The sequence below is a fragment of the Protopterus annectens genome, chromosome 8.part0 (assembly GCF_019279795.1).
Source record: "Protopterus annectens isolate FY-2018-M chromosome 8.part0, PAN1.0, whole genome shotgun sequence".
NCBI classification, from domain to species: domain Eukaryota; kingdom Metazoa; phylum Chordata; order Ceratodontiformes; family Protopteridae; genus Protopterus; species Protopterus annectens.
The window spans coordinates 1,916,535,050-1,916,551,759 of NC_056741.1; the positions used below are offsets into that span (position 1 = coordinate 1,916,535,050).

The window sequence follows — 16,710 nt, forward strand, 5'->3', positions numbered from 1 at the left end:
AAAACGTCGCCACTTGCTAACATAAACGGTTTTGGTGGACGACTTCAAAGAAGCCACTAAGATATCTCTGACCGGATCAGAGATCATAGGAAGCCTGGCTAGGGAAGGAAGTGGAGCAACCAAGCAGTGAGGTTGAGAGAATGAATGGCCCGGTGCTGTTGACCCGACTGGTGGATCAAGAGATCCGGAACTGGGTCCAGATGCCAGGGCTGCACCAGGAGGTGACGATGCAGAGACGGAAACCAAATTTGTCGAGGCCAGTAAGGGGCAATGAGAATCAACTTGGCCCTCAAAACGGTGGCTTTCTGAATGACTTGTGTAATCAAGGGAAAAGGAGGAAAAGCGTACAAAAGTCCCCGGGCCAATCCTGGGTTAGAGAGTCTCTCAGGGGTTGGCCTGGTAGGGGAAAGAGGGTGAAAAAATCGGGGCACTTGTTGTTTTGGGGTGTAGCAAAAAGATTGCAACAAGGAGTGCCCCACTTCAGAAAAATCTGGTCCACTACAGATTGATTGAGAGACCACTCGTGAGGCATGAGAATGGATCTGCTCAGCCTGTCCGCCAAGAGGTTGGACCTGCCGGGGATGTGCGTTGCTATCAGAAACTGATGAGAGGAGATTGCCCATTGCCAAAGTCTGAGAGCTTCTCGACACAACGGATAGGACCTGGTCCCGCCCTGCTTGTTGATGTACCAGACCACGGACATGTTGTCCGTTTGTACTGCAATAGTCCCCGCGGGAAGAAAGTCGTTGAGGGCTTGCAACGTTAAAAGCACCGCTCTCATCTCCAGGACATTTATGTGCAGATGGTATTCTATGGGTGGCCACGTCCCGTGGACCATCCTGCCCTGATAATGCCCCCCCCACCCGATCAGAGAGGCATCCGTAGTAACTGTGGCAACTGGAGGAGGGGGAACAAAAGGTCAGCCCTGATGAAGAAGAGGGGAAGATATCCACCAGTTCAGATGAGTCCTGCACGATTGTGTGACTAAGATTTCGTGCCTCATCGGAAGACTGTGGAACGACCACTGAGTGAATAACATCCACAGCAGAAGACGCATGTGGAAGCGAGCCAGTGGTAGAAGAACAATGGCCGCAGCCATAAGACCTAGAACCTTTAGTACCAGTCTGGCTTTGACTTTGCTGCTCTGCAATAAAATCCGAACGTATTTTTGGATGTCCAGAATTCTTTGATCTGTTAGTCTGGCTAACATTTTGACGGTGTTTAATTCTGCGCCTATAAAGGTGATAGATTGGCAAGGCCGCAGAGAAGATTTTTCGAAATTCACTGAAATTCCCAAATTCCTGCATAGCTGCAGAGTGAAGTCTCTGGTCTGAAGAAGCTGACACCTGGTGGTGGCGGAGAGGAGCCAGTCGTCTAAATAAGGAAACACCTGGAATCCTTGACGTCTCAGATGAACTGTGACCACTGCCATGCATTTGGTAAACACTCTGGGGGCTGAAGTGAGGCCAAAGGGCAGGGCTCTGAATTGGTAATGAATGGTCCCTAGCCGAAAGTGGAGAAACCTTCTGGAGCGCCTGTGAATCTTTATGTGATAGTACGCGTCCTGAAGGTCTATAGAGCACATCCAGTTGTCCTTGCCCAGAAAGGGCAGAATGGACTGAAGCATGACCATCCGGAATCTTGCCTTCTTGACAAATCTGTTTAGACTGCTCAGGTCTAATATTGGTCTCCAATCTCCCGTCCTTTTGGGGACCAAAAAGAATCTCGAGTAGACGCCGGATCCTACTTGGTCTGCCGGAACAGTCTGGACGGCTCTTTTTTCTAGGAGCTTTGAAACCTCCTGTTCTGCCAAATCCCTTTGACCGGGTGAGATGTCTGGAAGGGATTGTTGAGGTACGGGATACCTTCAAGGGGATTTTGTAACCCTCGGATATGATCGACTGTACCCACATATCTTGTGAAAGGGAATGCCAGGCTACTGGGTACAGCGAAATCCTTCCCCCCGACTGCCTCCAAGGGTGGACAGTCGGGCAATACCTCAGGGGTGCTGAAAGGGCTTCTCAGGAAGCGACTCCCTGTTGCCCTGGTTCTGAGGACCCCCCCTGCCTCTAGGGCGGCGTCTATTATTGTTACCCCCTCTGCCTCTGGGGGTAAACTGACCACGTGTGTCCGGTGTAGCTCCTTGGGCTTTGCGGAACCACATCTTCCCTCCCTTCTGACCCTTGGGATATGGTCTAGAAGGGGTGGAAAAATGGACTCCAACGGCAGAAAGAGTTTCACCGTCCTGCTCACACCTGGTCAAGGTATCCTTCACCTGAGGTCCGAACAAAGCCGAACCGTCAAAGGGGGTATTGGTGAAGGACGCCTTAAAGGGGTCCGCAAAATTACAAAGCCGCATCCAGGCTTGACGTCTAAGAGCCACTCCTATGCCTGCGGCCCGCTTGCTCCATCGGCCGCATAGGACATGAGCCGCATGGAGGAGTTGGATAAGGAATTCAGGATTGCTAGCTGTGAGGCAATCTTTTCTTGAGCCCCAGCAGCAGAAGGATCCTGGACCACTTCACCTAGTTCCTTGAGAATATCTCTTTGAAGCCTGGTGAAGTGACAAAGGTAGTTCAGCGAACGCATAGCAAAGGTCGCTGAAGAAAACATCCGCTTTCCATACCTGTCCATGGTCCTAGAATCTTTGTTAGGAGGATGGACAGGTACTGAAGGATCCGCAAGTTCCTTCTTAGTGGCCGCCGCCACCACCATAGCATCCACAGAGACGCCCTTGGAAAGAAACTGTTTGTCCGTAGGGGCCGTAATAAACTTGGATGGTCTCCTGGGGACAGGTTCCACAGAATCTGGAGCTGCCCACGCCTTCCGAGCCACTACCTGCATAAGTGGGTCGAAGGCGGAGACACCCAGGAGGTGGAGGGTCGGGATCCAAAGCCTCCAGGTATACCGACTCATCCTCGGAGGGGTCAATGGAGGCCAATTCCCCTCTGTTTGAGGAGCTCAAGGATGTCTGAAAAGGAGACATCCTCAGAGGGGATCAGGGGAACCCTCCGACTCATCCAAGTCGGTATCAGATGTAGTAGACTCAGGGGAGTCTGTGTGTTTCCTCTACACGCCCTCTTCCGAGGGGTTCCCCTGCAGGATCAGGAGAAACCTCGGAAGAGGAAGATATTCCCAATGGGGAAACCTGGGGCGATGGATCCCTGGGCCTGAGAGGAAGAGGCTGGCAGGAGGCGCCTACAGGCACCGAAGAGGGAGGAGCTAGAGGGATGGACCATTGACCTGGCTCAGGTGCCAGAACACTCCTCATCACCTCAAAGGCTCCCTCCCCGGGAGACCGGAATATTCCCGCCCGAGGAAATAGGAATTCCCGGCTCCACTGAGAGGGTAGTCTCCGAGGCCGATGTCGGTGCCGAGCTTACCAAAGCCGAAGCCCCGAGAGGGAGAGCAGGGTCGGACTAGGGTCCGATGCCACTAGCCCCCTCGGAGCCGACAAGGGAAACTCGACGACCGGATCCCTCCAAGGAAGGTCTCAAGGAGGAGATCGGAGCCGAAGACGACGGAGCCGAAAAAGGATGTATCGGTTCCGGCACCGACACAGTCGCTGTCCCGAGAAGCTCCGGCTCCGAACTCTGGTGGGGAGTCGGAGGAGGAAGTTCAAGGGGTGAAGCAATAGCCGAAGTCTGCTGAGACGGGCTATGGAGCATTTGGGCCAGTGCCTGCGACTTTAACAGCCTGCTTACCACCCTTTCTAAATCGTGGTCAGACAGCCTGGAAGATCTCGAAGATCGGCTCCGATGACTCCGCTCCGACAAAAGAGGAGACCCCGGAGCCGAGTGGATAGATTCCAAAGACAGGGACCGAGATCTCTTCTTGGATGAAGTCATCGGAGCCGACGTCCTATGGGTTCCAGATGGAGCCGAAGGCTTCTCGGCTCCGATACTGGATACTGTGTCGGCTCCAGCCGGAGCCGACAAGGCAACAGCAGATTGGGTGTCGGAACCAACCCTGGCTGAGAAGGAGAAAGATCGGCTCCGGCCGGAGCCGATCTCAACTCCGAAGGAGTCGGAGCCACCGGGGAAGGCTTAGAAGCTGTAGCCTGACCCTTAGATGGCTTGGAAGGCTTGCTGGACCCAGGTTTAGTGGGTGAACCTTCCGGCTTTAACAAGCCACGGAGGATTAACTTATTCCTCCTTTCCTGCAGGACTCGCTGGCTAAAAGAGTGACACAAAGCACAGGAGTCCTGCAGGTGTAAAGGCCCCAGGCAGTAAACACAAGAAGTGTGACCGTCTGTCAGAGACATTTTCTGACAGCACGAGTCACACTTCTTGAAGCCCGAGACCTTTACCTCTTTAAGACATAGTCTAAGGAAAAGAGTAATAAAATACTCACACACACACACCCCAAAACAGTCACACAAATTAATCCCACAAACACAGACACACAGGTAGGGATTAATAAGGAAGGCCTAGGCCTAACTAAAATTTTTAAACTTTTTATAAAGTAAAAAATTTTTTAACTATAAGGGGAATAGGGTGATAGTATGGACACTACACACTAAAAAATAGGAAAAGGGGAAGATAAACCCTGACTTAAGCTGTTTGAAAAACTCAAACTTACCTCAGCTGGCAAAAAAGGAGACCTCTTCGCAAAGCGGCAAACGAGATCTGGGGTAGTCCCGCCTTGCATCATGGGATATAGGGTTGCCTCGAGCTGGTAAAAGGAGTTCTCAAGCTAAGCAAGTACCGAGTCGGAGCCGAGGATCGGCTCCGAACCCATCCAGCAAGAATGAAGGCGAGATTGACAACTTAACATATGGTCCTGGCGGTCAGGGGAAGAAGCTTGTCTCTGAAGTTGCACACTGTCGCACCCACGCACGTGTTGGGAGTAGGAGACAAATGAACCAAGCTGTAATGAGAAAAACACCCTTGTCTTGTTTTCTATATAGTGCACATAAGTTTATCAAGTAAGACATCAAAAAATGAGGGGAAGGTGAAGAATCCTGTACAAGATGTATACTGGGGAATGTAAGAAGGTGAAATGTTTTATGAGAAATGGTAATAAAGCAGGTTGGCTGCAGAGTACTTGTTATAACAAATATGTGGAAGGGGGAAGCCAGGGGTGGAGGCAGTCAGATGGCAGGACATAAAGAGGGATATAAGATGACTAAAGTAACTGAAGTAATAAATCTGCAGGTAATGACATACAGTATAAATGGACTGACAGTTCCAAATCCAATCAAGAGGGACAGAACACTAAACGGTGAAAAAGGAAGGCGTGAACATATTTCTACTACACGAAACACACAAGTAGGGCAGCGCATGAGAAACTAATGTGGAAGAGTTATAATGTGCTACCCACTTGTGTTATCACAGTGCAAAAAGGGAAGCAGTGGTATTAAGGGGTATGACTGCTGTCCAGCAGACTGGAAGGGGGAGACTCTAGGGCAGAATTTGACAATGGTCTCAATATATGCTCCACCTAAGGTTGGTATGCAACAAATCCAGTCAGTCAGTGATGCAGTTTTTATGAAAACCTGCTGGTATTAGCTGGAGATTGGAAAATGTTTTTGGAAGGCAAAGGTGGAAAAGAAGCGAAAAGTATATAAAATGTCCTAAGCATAAAGGGGAAGCAATTAATTGAAATACTGGCCTTGGCAGATATATGGGGAAATGATTGTCATTAACAGAATGAAGGATTCACCTACTATAGTAACAGATGGAATAGGTGGCGGTGGTGGTGCTGCGGTAGTGTTGTCGCCTCACAGTAAGACGCTGTCCGGTTCGATTCTCAGCTAGAGCGTCTTTTGCGTGGAGACATGCATGAATGGGCATACCTTCGTTGAAGGTTGTGAGTCAAGGCTGGTAACTCGTCATGTAAAAATCAACTACCAATCATTAGCGGACCGGAGTTCCGCTGTGGCGACCCCTAACCGGGAAAAGCCGAAAGACACAACAACAACATAGTTGCTAAACACCACTTGGAGCTTGTCTGTACATACAGAAGTGGGACCAATTCTGCACTATGACCATACATTTGTAAAAATACACATACAATTATATGGTGGAAACCCACAAGATTATCACTGAAGGTTTCCTGCTTAAAGGATAAAATCCCCAAAGATGTGAAATGGGTGGAGAGTAGAGTGGTATTAGATAGGACCTGGTACATGTTTAAAATGCAGGCATTGCTAAATGATGAGTTATTCTATGAGAAATTAACTTGCATTCAAGTCCAACACAATTATACACGATGTGCAGATTTTACTTAAATGTATGTTTGATATGAATCTTTTTGACAGTCATCTTTTGGAATATTTTTATATAAATAAACCTACTGTTCCTGTTATATAAGGTCTCCCGAAGGTACACAAAGATGGGCCTGATCCACCACTTAGACCTACTGTTTCTGGTAGATATTGGTGCACTGAGACTATCTCTATATATATATAGAAAAACATTTGAGACTGGTATTAATAAATTAACACATGTATTAAGGGACACCGAACATTTTCTTAGAGACTTTCATGAATATGTCTTTAATAGTTTGAATGATGATGTGGTTTTTGTTACTATGGATGTGGTGTCTTTATTTACTGTTATACCCAATTTAGATGGCCTTAATAAGGTGACTCAATTTTTCTACAGGTAATAGTGAGTTTGTTAGGAGGCGAGAAAGTAAGTATAACACTGGTTTGGGGTTTAAAGTTACTTATACTAGTGATGTAGATTGTTAGGTTGTGTTACCCAAAGGATGCAAGTATATTGACAGCAGTTGCAAATTTGAACATCCCGACCAAAGTAGATGTTATAATTTCACAATAGCAGCTACAAGTGATACCTCACATATTGTTTATTTAGCTCAGTGCATTGTATGCAAAATGTTTTACATAGGTAAGACTGATCGTCCCTTCAGAGAACGCATAAGAGAACAAATCTACCATATGAACAAAGGTAATGTGGTTAGTGCATTGGCGAAGCATGTTTTGAGTACTGACTCTAGTCATGGTTTTAAATTTTTAGTAATTGCTAGGGTTTATGAGAATGTGAGGCAGGGTGATATACGTGCTAAGACCGAGGTTTTGGAATCCTGATGTCTTTTATATGTGTTGTGTCTTTAAATTTGTGGTTTTAAATTTTAATTTGTATCATGTGACATTTGATGTATTAAATAGGGGTGTGTTTGTTAGTGCTTCTGTAATACACCTGATGATGCCTGTTTGGTGAAAGCGCTTGTGTTTTGTTGCACTGCAGTAAAAGTTTTGAACTGGATATATCAGCTGTGTCTGTGTCTTCCTATTTGTTTGTTGCTGGAATTTTTACTTTGGACACAGTAAGTGAGCCTTTTATAGTGGTAGTAGTTTTTGTAGTTTTATAAAATGTTTATAATGTTTATGTCAAAAGTAAAATGAAAAATAGAGGCATGATTATGCAACAAATAATTTCACATAAGTAATAGCTTTATATTTCAAGTGTCTTACAATTGTATCCTCGCTGTACTGACAGACAATTGAAGGCAAAGTAAGTGCTAAAGGAGTTAAGTGACTAAGTTTAAAAGTATCAGGTATTTGTGGAAACCAGATGAATCAAAAGTATGTTCTGACCTTCTCAAACTGGGGGATGAGTCTTTGCAAGGATGTCTGTGATATAGTGCACACTGGTACCAAATGTTAAAAAGTTGCAAGCCAATAAATCTTAAGCACAGGTGGTCTGTGTTTTAAAAGACATTTTGTCAAGCACTGTCATGAAGCAATTTATTATTTGTTAAAAACTATGTTACGTCAAAGTTCTGCATGCATGAAATTTATAAGAAAAATATATAAATGAGGTATTTTCCTCTATTCTTTGAGACTGACTTTGAAAGTTTAGTAGGCAGTCTCCCAGCACTGTTTATGGAATAAACAAGTACTTTGCACATCCTGAAGTGTTATTCTTGACTCAAAACTAAAAGGTAAAACTTTATGAACTTTAACATTTTGTGCCTTGACTCTGATTCTAAACTTTGGTATTGCTGCAGGGCAGTGTGGAATAAATTACAACGGCCCAGCACAGAAAATTCTTCTGTGAATTCCATGCTGCTTTGTATGGAATAATCAGAAATTTGGATACCTAACTATAGAGGGTGTGGAAACATGCTAGACTAAAAATGGGGAAAATAGATTTGTGAAAAATGTTTTTTTCTCTCTTAGATAATTGTAGTTAAAAAAGTGAACTGGGTGAATAACTGTTTTGTTGAATGACTGAGTTTGCTTGTTAGGTATATGTAAATAGTGGAAGGACCCCACAGAAAATACATTTATTAATGGGTATGTGCATACAACAAAAGAGAAAACTAACACAAGTAGTCACCTTGTGTCAAGGACTGTACTCTCAAGACTAAAAGGTAAGAGGCATGAGAGATGTTATGTTCTTTTTACTGTATGAGTGAAAAGAGAGAGAGACAGACAGAAAAAGGTAAAAGTTTAAGTAAAATCAAGTGAATGAGCCTATAGCATGCTGGGACGTGTGTGTGTGTGTGTGTGTGTGTGTGTGTGTGTGTGTGTGTGTGTGTGTGTGTGTGTGTGTGTGTGCGTGCGCGTGTCTAAATCAAGTTCCTGAGCCTACAGCATGCAAGGACATAGGTGTAGGTGTGTGGATAAATCAAGTTCATGAGCCTACAGCATTTTGGGACATAAGTGTGGGTGTGTGAAAGTACCCTCAGAGAGTCCAAAAGAGTGGTCTCTTTTGGACACAGTATCTATCCACCCCGTTATCCCAATCACAATGCTGGAGCTGCAAGTTTTGAGTTTTTGATAGGACAAAAGCAAGGGGGTGCCGTGGGAAAAGGCTGATCGAAACCTTTTCTCTATCACTGCACAGCGACAGAATCCATACCCCTTCCTCCCTGAATGTTATGTCAATTGATGCAGTCATTTTTCTTTTCTGAATTACGAGGATCCAGGATCTACAAGGTGCAAGTCTTGACAGAAAAAAATGGAAACAAAGTTAAGCAGGCAAGATCAAATCCCTGTGAAGAGAACACCTGCATATTTTATATATCATAATTTCACAAAGGAAAGTTAAGTATTTGAATGAATGGTGAAATATTCCCAGTAAATGAAATTTATAAGAAAAGAATTAGAGAAAATGAAGGCTATTTTAGAAAAAAGAAAAACAAGGTAAGTGGGGAAACAATTGGCAGTATTTTACTCTTGGTATACTGAAGCTCTTAAAATGGAAAAGGAATCAGCATTAAAAGGGATTACAGGATAATAACAAGTTGCTACAACAGGTAAAAGAGGATAAAAAGGCAGCACAGGCCAGTAAAAAGGGATCCCTTTATCCTGTCTTGGCAGGTTTGGAAGAAACCGGGGATGGCCAAAAAGCAGAGAGTTCAAAAGAGAATGATAATCTACCAGTAGCTACTGCACCCCCACCCCCATATTTAATGGTACAGGTGGCTCCTGTACAAGATTCTGCTGTTTCTCAGACCCCTGCATTTTGGACAATTGTCCAATGAACACCAGGTCAGTGTGGTACTGTTGCATCTCAACCTAGTTCCGCTGTTCAACCCTCATCTTCAGAACAGGAATCAGCAGTCAGGGAGGCTTCTTCTTCTTCTCATTTCCAAGAAGCCTCTACAATCTCCAACAGGAGCACTAACATTTGATGCATACACTAGCAGCCCAACACACATGCTCACATGACAGGACAGGACAAGAGGTTATTGCCTCTGGAAAGGATCTTTTGATACCACTTAGAGAAATATTAGGGGCTAATAGACAGCTTGTTCATCGCCCTTGGACCCCTGCTGATTTGTACACTATGTCTAAATGTTTTCCAATTATTAAAAAAGATCTGTTAAGGTTTAAGGAGGAATTAAAAACTATAATAGAATGTTATAAACCAACTTTGACAGATTTAAACCAGTTGCTTCAAGTAGTCACCTCAGATGAAATAAAACAGTTACCTGAAAAGGCTGAAATAAGAGATTTTACTCTCACAGGGAATGCACTAATAGACAAAAGGACAGCATTGTTAAATAAAATTACAGAAGTGTCAAGTAAGATCAGATTGGTCTAAGATACAGGCATGTAAACAAAATAAAGGGAAGCCACTGCAGATTATCTGAGTCATTTTAAAGCAGTGTTCGCTAGACATTCAGGGATACCGGATCCAGAAGAATAAGCTAAGCCAGGTATTGCAGCTGCTTTTGTTCAAGGTCTGCAAGCGCCTGTATAAAATCAAATAAGGCAAGTGATTACAGACTGGCAGGAAAAGGACTTGGGAGCCCTTATTAAGTGCTGTAAACCACTGCACTGAGTATATAAAAAAAAAACAATACTGAGGATAAGCTGTTAACTTTGAAAACAAGATAAGTCAGAAGCCCCAAGGGGACAAAGCAGAAGCAGGAGAAGGGAGACAGAAATTTCTAAAGGATTTAGTAAGACTGCTTGTCGAGGGGAACAAGGTGCAGCCGGTTGGCAACAAGAAGCTGGCAGTGCCCCTCTTGCCTCATCTCATGGATCTTGCTTCAATTGGGGAAAAGCAGGACATTGGAGAGGAGAATGCCCACACAAGCGAATGTGGTGTCCGAGATACCTGGACTGAATAGCAAACAAATTATAACTATGTTGCATTTCCTCCACCACCTCCTCAAACTGAAAGGAATCAGGAATCACTGTACTGACTATGTCACAATACTAAAACAGAAATACATATTAATCTTCTGCTGCCAATAGATCAAAAGGGACCCTGTGTTAAGGTAGAAATAAATTAAAAAAAATCCCTTCCTGGTGGACACTGAAGCCACTAGGTGGTGTATTAAAAGTTACCTAAGATAGTCAGATACCAGTATCAAAACAAAGTAAACGCACCTGGAGTAATAAATGTTACTGTTGCGTATCCTGTTTCAGAACTGATACCCATTTCTTTAGGGCCGAATGAAGAAAGGCATTCCTCCCTTTTGAGTACTAGAGAGAGACCTGTTATGCAAACTGGGTTGTACTATTTACTCTACACCAAAAGGGGTGTATTTGGATGTTCTAACAAAATGAAAGGAGGAAATATTAGCAGTCTTAGCACAAGCTGAGAAACAACCCGTTGAAGGCATACAGACAGCTGAAAAACTGCTACAGCAGGTACCTGCTAACTTATGGGAGAAACATGCTAATGAAGTAGGTATATTAAAATCTGCAGAACCAGTAAAATAAAATTGAATCCATACCAACCTCTCCCTAGAGTTCCACAGTGTCCACTGAAACCAGAAGAAAAGCAGAAAATCAAACCTGTAGTTCAGTACTTGATACAAGGAATAATAGTGGCAGCTAAAAGCCCTTGTAATACTCCTAATCTCCATGTGAAAAGGCCAGAAAAGGATACTTAAATATTTGTGCAAGATTTGAGGGCTGTAAACAAAGTAGTATTACCAACGTTTTCATCTGGCTCCAAATCCAGCAACAATACTGAGTTGCATACTACCCACAGGAAAATATTATTTTCTGTGATAGATCTATGTTAATCATTCTTTTTTATACCTATCCACTCTAAGTCAGTTTCTGTTCGCCTTTACTTATAAGGGACAGCAGAATACATGGACACAGTTACCACAGGGATACACTGAATGTGCTTCATTATTTTCTCAAATTCTAAAAAAGGATTTGTAAGATGTGACACTTCCAGGTGGATATGTGTTAGTGCACTGTGTAGATGATTTACTAATAGCATCAGATTCTTTCCGGCAGTGTCAGCAGGATATAATACATCTTTCAACTATCCTTGCAGAAAAAGGACATAAGGTGTCGAGAATAAAGTTGCAGTTATGGTCATCTCAGGTACATTATCTTGGACATCAAATATCTCAGGGTAGCAGGCAGATGTTGCCATCTTGTATTGAGGCAATCACTAAAGCCCCACGTCCAACTGCTGTCTGTATGCCTTCAACAGGTTCTTTCTCAGCTTCTGCCAAGACTGCTAATACTCAGCATCAGCTCAGATCGTTCTTATGTATGACAGGATACTGCAGATAGTGAATTTCCAACTATGCAGAAATTGCTAAACCTTTGGCAAATCTTTTAAAATGGAATACACCACAGCCCCTCCCCTTGGGATAGTGAAAAAAAATTTCATTTCAGAATTTAAAGCAAGCTTTAGCCACTGCCCCAGCTTTAGGGTTACTGGATTATAGAAAGACTTTCATTTTATTTTGTCATGGAAAATGGATTTGCTTAGGGAGTGCTTGCACAGAAACATGGAAAAAGCTATAGTCCATTAGCTTATTATAGTACAGCACTTAATTCTGTTGCAAAGGGATTTCCACCAGGTTTAAGGGCGGTGGCCACTGCCACCATTCTAGTCAATCTTGTGTAATCACTGGTACTTGGGCATGATCTTACAGTAGCCATCCCTCATTCTGTATCATCTCTCTTACTTAAAATTAAAACTCAACCCCTCTCGACTGCAGTTCTAACTAAATATGAACTTACTCTTCTCTCTGATCCATGTATTTCTCTCATACACTGTCTTGTTATAAATCCTGCATCTTTGCTACCTACTGCTAAAGATGGTGACAGCATGATTGCGTGTGTGACTAATTACCTGCTTTCTCCTAGGAATGACTTAAAGGACACTCCTATACCCAACAGTGAACTACCTCTATTTGTGGATGGTTCCTCTGGAAGAGATTGAAATGGAAATCTGGTTGCATGAATATTCTTCTGCACCAATAATGATGTTTTGCTTCAATAAAGACTAGAGGGCATAAATTCTGCCCAGGTAGCTGAGTTAGTGGCTCGACAAAAGGGTTGTGATTTAGCCAAAGACAAAGTTGCCAATGTCTACACTGACAGTCGCTACGCTTCTGGTGTAGCACATGATTCTGAGCAACTTTGGAAGCAGAGAGGATTTTTAACCTCAGCAGGAACTCAGATTAAAAATTATTTTTTGTAAATGTTCCATTTGATTCTCTTTTGTTACCTAAAGAATTAACGGTAGTTAAATGTAGTGCCTATCAAAAGGGTACAGGTACTGTTTCAAAGAAAAATAATTTGGCAGATCAAGCTGCTAAGCAAGTCATACAAGGACTTTGTGCAACTTTTTAAGTGATGTTACTGCAAGATGTAATAATGTATTTGAATTTAACAAAGTATCAGCTTTCCAAGCTAAAGCATCACAGGGAGAAGTTCGGAGGTGGCTTAAAGACAAATGCAGTAAATCCACCAATGGGTTATGGTGACATCCAGATGGCACCTGCCTCCTTGCTACCTTACCTGGTAAGGGAATACAATTTATCAGCCCATGCAGATAAGACAGCATTATTTAATGAAATTACCCAAAGTTGGTATCTCCCTCATGTCTCCTCTCTGATACTTCAGTATGTTAATAATTGTACAATATACCTAACATACAATGTTAGCAAAAACTAGAATGTTAAAGCTGCATGCTTACCACCACCTTGCGGACCTTTTGTTAATGTGCAGATGGACTTTGTCCAGATGCCAAAGATCTGTAATTTACAATTTATACTGCTGGTGGTTAGCATGTCTTCTGCATGGGTGAAAGCTTACCCAAGTCAAAGCAGATTCTGTAAGAGTTGTTAAAAAAAAAAAAAAATCGTATTTGAATTTATACGTAGATTTGGTGTACCCTGTTATATCAACAGAGATCAGGGAACTCATTTTAACAATTGCCTGATTAAACAGCTATGCAAGATTTTTAATGCTAAGGCGAGTCTTCACTGTCCCAACCATCCACAATCATCTGGATTAGTAGATAAGATCAACAGGACCCTTAAAAATAAGATTTCAAAGATTTGTGCTGAAACAAACCTTAAATGGTGAGAGGCACTTCCCTTAACATTAAATACTACAAGGAGATTAAGCCCCTATGAAATATTAATGGGGAAACCCCATGGCCCTTCCAGCTGCTCCCCCTGTGTGAAATGAATTAACTCTAATGGATGACATTATATTGTCTTACTGTAAAAAACATATTAACTTCTTGCAGCAGTACCACAGAACTGCACGAGAAGCTCTTCCTCAATCTCCTGACCAGCCCTGTCACCAACTGCAGCCCGATGATTGGGTTTATGTTAAAAACTTTCCAGAGAAAAAAAAGTTCAAATTGGAAAGGCCCTTTTTCCAGGTCCTGCTTACTGCTTATACTGCAGTTCGCTATGCAGGACTGCCAACCTGGATACAATCACTGCACTGTAAAAAGACTTGACGTGTGGTAGCCCCAGACAAATCATCTTTGCCAGCAAAGAAAGATTGACGTGCAAAGGTTTGAAGAATCTTTCCCCAGTGAAGGATTGACAGCATCATAAATCCAGTGACAACAGGTACTTTTTACTTTGTATCCTTTTATAAACCGTTAAAAAAAAAAAAAAAAAAATGTTTCCTGTTGGTTCTTCGACATTATGCTGTGGACTTAAATGTGACAAACTGTTCAGTGTGTTCACATATATCACATCGGTCTAAGACAGAGATTCCCATGATTGCAATCCTTACATCTCATGTGACATTTGAAAAGATACTTCATGACATTAATCTAACTTGGCAAAATTTGACAGACTTTTCAAAGGTTCTCGCTCTTCAGCTTGCAACCACAAACTGTGGAGACACATGTTGTGCAAAAATGGGACTGAGCCAGTAGATGCAATGACACTAGACATGAAAGTGTGTTAAACTCTTTATACTTAAAAAAGCTATGACTGGGGGTGTGGCATGGGCAGGATAGATCATTATTATATTTGCGGTGATCATGCCTACCCCATGGTTGACTACAAACTGGTCTGGATGTTGTTTTGTAGCCTATATCACTCCTGCTATTCAACATTTCGAAACCCCTCCAGCAGGCAGACTGAAAAATAAACGAGCAATTCACTGTGCAGACCAAGTATTTTCAGTCTATACTCCTGGGTAAGGAATACAAAGGACAATGCTCAAAATCAACATGCTTGCTCAAATTCTTCAGGAGATAACAATCCATACTTCACATCAGGATGGTAAATCAAAAAAATGACAAATTCGAACTGTGGTATTACAAAATCGGCTGGCACTTGACATAATGCTAGCTGTCAAGGGGGGGGGGGGGGTTCATGTTCCCTAAAACAAAGTCATTGTTGTTCCTATATTAGTGACTATCATGACGTACAAGAAAAGTTAGGCAGTTTCTTGAAGCAAAGAGCAAAAATTCTGGACAGTACCGTGGACACTTTTTGAATGGTTGGGCAGTGCATTTGGTAACCTGAAAACTAGAATATTACAAGGGATCATTACAATAATTGGCATTATTCTTTTAGTTTGAATATTTTCTGTTCTAAGGCTATGATGACAAAATGCTTAACCTTACTTGCACATGCAGTGCCACTTATAAAATCATGTAATGATAAACAAGTAATTAAAAATAAATGTCATGATGCCCAAAGCATATTTTACTAAATTAAAAAAAATCAAAATAGAATTGCGGATGACACTCAGTGTCAGGGGACAGACTGTTATGGAAGGTTAAGTCTCATGCTTATTCTTCACAAAATACATATTAACTTGTAGTTTCTAAAAAAATGAGTCAAATAAAATGTTTATAAAACGTTTATGTCAAAAGAAAAATGAAAAATAGATGCATGATTATGCAACATATAGTTTCACAAGCTGTAGCTTTATATTTCAAGTGTCTAACAACTGTATCTTCTCTATACTGACAGCTAAAGGCAAAGTAAGTGCTAAAGGTGTTAAAGGATGTTATGTCTAAAAGTAACGGGTATCCGTGGAAACCAGATTAATCAACAGCAAGCTCTGCCCTTCTCAGGCTGGGGAATGGGTCTTTGCAAGTATATCTATGTACTGGTACCAGTTGCAGGCCAATAAATCTCAAGTACAGGTGGTCTATGTTTTAAAAGGTGTATTGTCAAGTGTTCACGTGAAGCTCTAAATGAGGATCACAAGAACAGAAAATATTTAAAAATGTTATTTGTTAAAAGCTATGTTACAGCAAAGTTCAGCATGCAAGAAATGGATACAAAAAATATATAAATAAGGTATTTTCCTTTACTCTTTGAGACTGATCTGAAAATTTTAATAGGCAGTCTCCCAGCACGGTTTATGAAATAAAGTACTCTGCACATTCTGAAGCATTATTCTTGACTCAAGACTAAAAGGTAAAACTCTATTATTTATTTCTGAACTTTAACAGAGGTTAAATTATTTATTATTTTATTTATTATTTTACATTTGTTGACTGGGCTAGTCTAACTGGATACATGTCCATTTTCAGTAGAGGCCCGGGAGTTAAGCTCCTAGCTAGGACAATGAAATTAACACAATAACATCTAAGGATACATGAGACAAATAAATCCTATTAACAGTACCTATTACAGGTTATCACAGTAAAATTTACAGTGCAGAATACAGGCATAACAAAGGATGCTAATACAATCAAGGTATTCTAGAGATAGTTAGTAAAATAGTTCAATAAGGAAGGAGTTGCTTTTAATGAGTAGATGGGATAGGAAGAGCAAAGTATTTAGAGACACAGACTAGTCAGGTTTAGAGCATGGGTATAACCAGTGAGTTTTGAGGAACACTTTCAATTTGTTTTTGAAACAGGATAGTGAGAGAAGTGTGGAGAGTTCATTTGGAAGGAGATTCCAGGCTTTTCCGACTACATTAGAAAAAAGGGAGTCACCAGCCTTGTTTGTTTTTAGTGGTATGTACTAGAAGTTTCTGAGAAGACCTTAAGGATTACAGGTTTGTATAGGGAGTGATTAGTGTGG

The 16,710-nt window shown here is 42.2% G+C and overlaps 1 protein-coding gene across 1 annotated transcript in view; it reads right to left on the reverse strand.

The window, feature by feature from the left end:
- The window catches only part of OGFOD1 (2-oxoglutarate and iron dependent oxygenase domain containing 1), a 690,104-nt gene that overhangs the window by 48,367 nt on the left and 625,027 nt on the right, over positions 1 to 16,710 (reverse strand). The gene's annotated exons all lie outside the window — the stretch shown is intronic.